We start from the raw sequence: 5,000 nt of genomic DNA, 5'->3' as shown, positions 1-5,000 counted from the left end.
AGAATATATACAAGGAGTGTGTCCCAAATGACACCCTATTATCCATCCCCCATATGGACCCTGGTCAAAGGCAGTGCTCTATAGAGAACAAGGTGCCATCTGGGATGAAGAGAAGCTTCCTGTAGAGAGATGAAGGGTTGTCACCACAGAGCCGCCATCTTGGAACGACATTAAAAAACAATCCCTTTCATGTTTCAAATCCTCCTTGACACATTGTATTAAAACAGCTCATGTGGTTTTACTGTATATAATGTATGTAAAATATGAACACCTGGCTTTAAATAACTTTTATCTCCAGATTTTGTGAAATTCAACCAACATTTTTGCAAATATTTGTGTAAATATGTGTTTGTCAAAGCATATTGGATTAATTTAGTCTGTTATAATAATGAAGACAGTAATACCATAATAGTCAGTTGTACCTTTGAGATTTACATATATGTTTAAATCAGTGTAAATGTGGAGTGTTTGTGTGTGTTTGTTCATGTGCGTGTGTGTGCTTCTAGTGTGTGTTTGTCAGTGTGTGTGTGTAGTGTGTGGTTGTCAATGTGTGTTTGTCAGTGTGTGTGTGTGTGTGTAGTGTGTGTTTGTAATGTGTGTGTGTGTGTGTGTGTGTGTGTGTGTGTGTGTGTGTGTGTGTGTGTGTGTGTGTGTGTGTGTGTGTGTGTGTGTGTGTGTGTGTGTGTGTGTGTGTGTGTGTGTGTGTGTGTGTGTGTGTGTGTGTGTGTGTGTGTGTGTTTGTAGAGAAAGAGGAGGTGTTTACTAGAACCACCACAGAGAGAACAGACTGAGGACAGACCTTATTGAATGTACTGTAACAGGAGTAGTGTAGGGTGTAGTGAAGGTACTGTAACAGGAGTAGTGTAGGGTGTAGTGAAGGGTGTAGTGAAGGTACTGTAACAGGGGTAGTGTAGGGTGTAGTGAAGGTACTGTAACAGGAGTAGTGCAGGGTGTAGTGAAGGTACTGTAACAGGAGTAGTGTAGGGTGTAGTGAAGGTACTGTAACAGGAGTAGTGCAGGGTGTAGTGAAGGTACTGTAACAGGAGTAGTGTAGGGTGTAGTGAAGGTACTGTAACAGGAGTAGTGCAGGGTGTAGTGAAGGTACTGTAACAGGAGTAGTGTAGGGTGTAGTGAAGGTACTGTAACAGGAGTAGTGTAGGGCGTAGTGAAGGTACTGTAACAGGAGTAGTGTAGGGTGTAGTGAAGGTACTGTAACAGGAGTAGTATAGGGTATAGTGAAGGTACTGTGACAGGAGTAGTATAGGGTGTAGTGAAGGTACTGTAACAGGAGTAGTGTAGGGTGTAGTGAATGTACTGTGACAGGAGTAGTATAGGGTGTAGTGAAGGTACTGTAACAGGAGTAGTGTAGGGTGTAGTGAAGGTACTGTGACAGGAGTAGTGAAGTGAAGGTACTGTGACAGGAGTAGTATAGGGTGTAGTGAAGGTACTGTAACAGGAGTAGTATGAAGGTACTGTAACAGGAGTAGTATAGGGTGTAGTGAAGGTACTGTAACAGGAGTAGTGTAGGGTGTAGTGAAGGTACTGTGACAGGAGTAGTGTAGGGTGTAGTGAAGGTACTGTAACAGGAGTAGTATAGGGTGTAGTGAAGGTACTGTAACAGGAGTAGTGTAGGGTGTAGTGAAGGTACTGTGACAGGAGTAGTATAGGGTGTAGTGAAGGTACTGTGACAGGAGTAGTGTAGGGTGTAGTGAAGGTACTGTAACAGGAGTAGTATAGGGTGTAGTGAAGGTACTGTAACAGGAGTAGTATAGGGTGTAGTGAAGGTACTGTAACAGGAGTAGTGTAGGGTGTAGTGAAGGTACTGTAACAGGAGTAGTATAGGGTGTAGTGAAGGTACTGTAACAGGAGTAGTATAGGGTGTAGTGAAGGTACTGTAACAGGAGTAGTGTAGGGTGTAGTGAAGGTACTGTAACAGGAGTAGTGTAGGGTCTAGTGAAGGTACTGTAACAGGAGTAGTGTAGGGTGTAGTGAAGGTACTGTAACAGGAGTAGTGTAGGGTGTAGTGAAGGTACTGTAACAGGAGTAGTGTAGGGTGTAGTGAAGGTACTGTAACAGGAGTAGTGTAGGGTGTAGTGAAGGTACTGTAACAGGAGTAGTGTAGGGTGTAGTGAAGGTACTGTGACAGGAGTAGTGTAGGGTGTAGTGAAGGTACTGTGACAGGAGTAGTATAGGGTGTAGTGAAGGTACTGTAACAGGAGTAGTGTAGGGTGTAGTGAAGGTACTGTAACAGGAGTAGTGTAGGGTGTAGTGAAGGTACTGTAACAGGAGTAGTGTAGGGTGTAGTGAAGGTACTGTAACAGGAGTAGTGTAGGGTGTAGTGAAGGTACTGTAACAGGAGTAGTATAGGGTGTAGTGAAGGTACTGTAACAGGAGTAGTGTAGGGTGTAGTGAAGGTACTGTAACAGGAGTAGTATAGGGTGTAGTGAAGGTACTGTAACAGGAGTAGTGTAGGGTGTAGTGAAGGTACTGTAACAGGAGTAGTGTAGGGTGTAGTGAAGGTACTGTAACAGGAGTGTGTACAGTAGTGTAGGGTAGTGTAGTGTAGTGAAGGTACTGTAACAGGAGTAGTGTAGGGTGTAGTGAAGGTACTGTAACAGGAGTAGTATAGGGTGTAGTGAAGGTACTGTAACAGGAGTAGTGTAGGGTGTAGTGAAGGTACTGTAACAGGAGTAGTGTAGGGTGTAGTGAAGGTACTGTAACAGGAGTAGTGTAGGGTGTAGTGAAGGTACTGTAACAGGAGTAGTGTAGGGTGTAGTGAAGGTACTGTAACAGGAGTAGTGTAGGGTGTAGTGAAGGTACTGTAACAGGAGTAGTGTAGGGTGTAGTGAAGGTACCGTAACAGGAGTAGTGTAGGGTGTAGTGAAGGTACTGTAACAGGAGTAGTGTAGGGTGTAGTGAAGGTACTGTAACAGGAGTAGTGTAGGGTGTAGTGAAGGTACTATAACAGGAGTAGTGTAGGGTGTAGTGAAGGTACTGTAACAGGAGTAGTGTAGGGTGTAGTGAAGGTACTGTAACAGGAGTAGTGTAGGGTGTAGTGAAGGTACTATAACAGGAGTAGTGTAGAGTGAAGGTACTTAACAGGAGGTAGGGTGTAGTGAAGGTACTGTAACAGGAATTTCATAGGAGTAGTATCAACCAATAGGGTGTTTCTAGTGAAGGTACTGTAACAGGAGTAGTGTAGGGTGTAGTGAAGGTACTGTAACAGGAGTAGTGTAGTGTGGTGTAGTGTGTGTGGTGTGTGTACTGTAACAGGAGTAGTGTAGGGTGTAGTGAAGGTACTGTAACAGGAGTAGTGTAGTGTGTGTGTGTGAAGTGTAACAGTGAAGGAAGGTACTGTAACAGGAGTAGTGTAGGGTGTAGTGAAGGTACTGTAACAGGAGTAGTGAGGGTGTAGTGTACTGTAACAGGAGTAGTGTGAGTGTAGTGAGTAGTGTGTGTAGTGAAGGTACTGTAACAGGAGTAGTGTAGGGTGTAGTGAAGGTACCGTAACAGGAGTAGTGTAGGGTGTAGTGAAGGTACTGTAACAGGAGTAGTGTAGGATGTAGTGAAGGTACTGTAACAGGAGTAGTGTAGGGTGTAGTGAAGGTACTGTAACAGAGAAAACAGGAGTAGTGTAGGGTGTAGTGAAGGTACTGTAACAGGAGTAGTGTAGGGTGTAGTGAAGGTACTGTAACAGGAGTAGTGTAGGGTGTAGTGAAGGTAACAGAGAGTAGTAACAGGAGTAGTGTATGTAGGAAGGTGTAACAGGAGTGAGAGTGTAGTGAAGGTACTGTAACAGGAGTAGTGTAGGGTGTAGTGAAGGTACTGTAACAGGAGTAGTGTAGGGTGTAGTGAAGGTACTATAACAGGAGTAGTGTAGAGTGAAGGTACTTGTGAGGTACTAGTGAAGGTACTTGTCACAGGAATTTCATAATTCCTATATGTGTTCATCAACCAATTCAATTAAAATCACTCTGTCTGTTTCTAAGAATTTGTAAGATCCTTATTTGCATAAAACAGACAGAGACCAGTCTATCAAAAGTTAGTCAATAGCATTTTTTCCCGGAGCGCGCTGCTCATAGAACCCTGTGTGTGTGTGTGTGTGTGTGTGTGTGTGTGTGTGTGTGTGTGTGTGTGTGTGTGTGTGTGTGTGTGTGTGTGTGTGTGTGTGTGTGTGTGTGTGTGTGTGTGTGAGAGAGAGAGAGAGAGAGAGAGGGAAACAGAGAGAGTGTATGTGTGTGAGGGAGAGTGTGTGCGTATGTGTGTGAGACAGAGAGAAACAGAGAGAGAGAGAGTGTGTGTGTGTGTCTGAGGGAGTGTGTGTGTGTATGTGTGTGAGACAGAGAGAAACAGAGAGAAACAGAGAGAGAGAGTGTGTGTGAGGGAGAGTGTGTGTGTATGTGTGTGAGACAGAGAGAAACAGAGAGAGAGTGTGTGAGGGAGAGTGTGTGTGAGACAGAGAAACAGAGAGAGAGTGTGTGTGAGGGAGAGTGTGTGTGAGACAGAGAGAAACAGAGAGAGAGAGAGTGTGTGTGAGGGAGAGTGTGTGAGACAGAGAGAAACAGAGAGAGAGAGAGTGTGTGTGTGAGGGAGAGTGTGTTTTGTCACGGTGCTGACTTTTGCCCGTCGCCTGCAGCAAAAGCCTCTATCCCGTCCTCTGGCTGGGCAGAGTACTGTAGGACTTTAGTCACTTCGGTGTAACAAGGGCCTTGCCGTGCGGCCCCACCAACCCTTCTATGTATTCGTAATGGCCCTTCGCGTGAGTTGGGTTTTTCCTTCGTTCACGTTGTCACTCCCTTATTTTCCGGTCGGGGCCTTGGATAGATTAGTACTTTATTACGTTATGTTTATAGACTCTTCCTATACTCCCTAACCTCGTGTCCTCTTCTCTTTATATATCAATACCTAATAACAGTAGTCTAGTATGAGGCCTTGGATAGATTAGTACTTTATTACTTTATGTTTATAGACTCTTCCTATACTCCCTAACCTCGTGTCCT

The 5,000-nt window shown here is 44.4% G+C and overlaps 1 long non-coding RNA gene across 50 annotated transcripts in view; it reads left to right on the top strand.

Moving 5' to 3' along the window:
- Positions 1–850: 850 nt before the first annotated feature.
- The window catches only part of LOC127932488 (uncharacterized), a 6,177-nt gene continuing 2,027 nt past the window's right edge, over positions 851–5,000 (top strand). Inside the window, exons 1-9 of one of the 50 annotated variants that reach the window (XR_008145598.1) lie at positions 1,011–1,276; positions 1,410–1,444; positions 1,575–1,609; positions 1,645–1,679; positions 1,890–1,924; positions 1,960–2,519; positions 2,572–2,956; positions 3,502–3,606; positions 3,788–5,000. The exon at positions 3,788–5,000 is cut by the window's right edge and continues 1,565 nt beyond it. This is a non-coding gene — a long non-coding RNA (uncharacterized LOC127932488). Of the gene's footprint in view, positions 1,347–1,409; positions 1,445–1,469; positions 1,505–1,539; positions 1,925–1,959; positions 2,520–2,571; positions 2,957–3,501; positions 3,607–3,787 lie in introns of all 50 variants that reach the window. The other 49 variants (XR_008145596.1, XR_008145589.1, XR_008145586.1 and 46 more) reach the window with 49 other exon arrangements.

Source organism: Oncorhynchus keta, chromosome 10 (assembly GCF_023373465.1).
Source record: "Oncorhynchus keta strain PuntledgeMale-10-30-2019 chromosome 10, Oket_V2, whole genome shotgun sequence".
In the NCBI taxonomy this organism is placed as follows: Eukaryota; Metazoa; Chordata; class Actinopteri; order Salmoniformes; family Salmonidae; genus Oncorhynchus; species Oncorhynchus keta.
The sequence above is the reverse complement of the archived record's forward strand: the minus strand, read 5'-3'. Positions and strand labels throughout refer to the sequence as shown.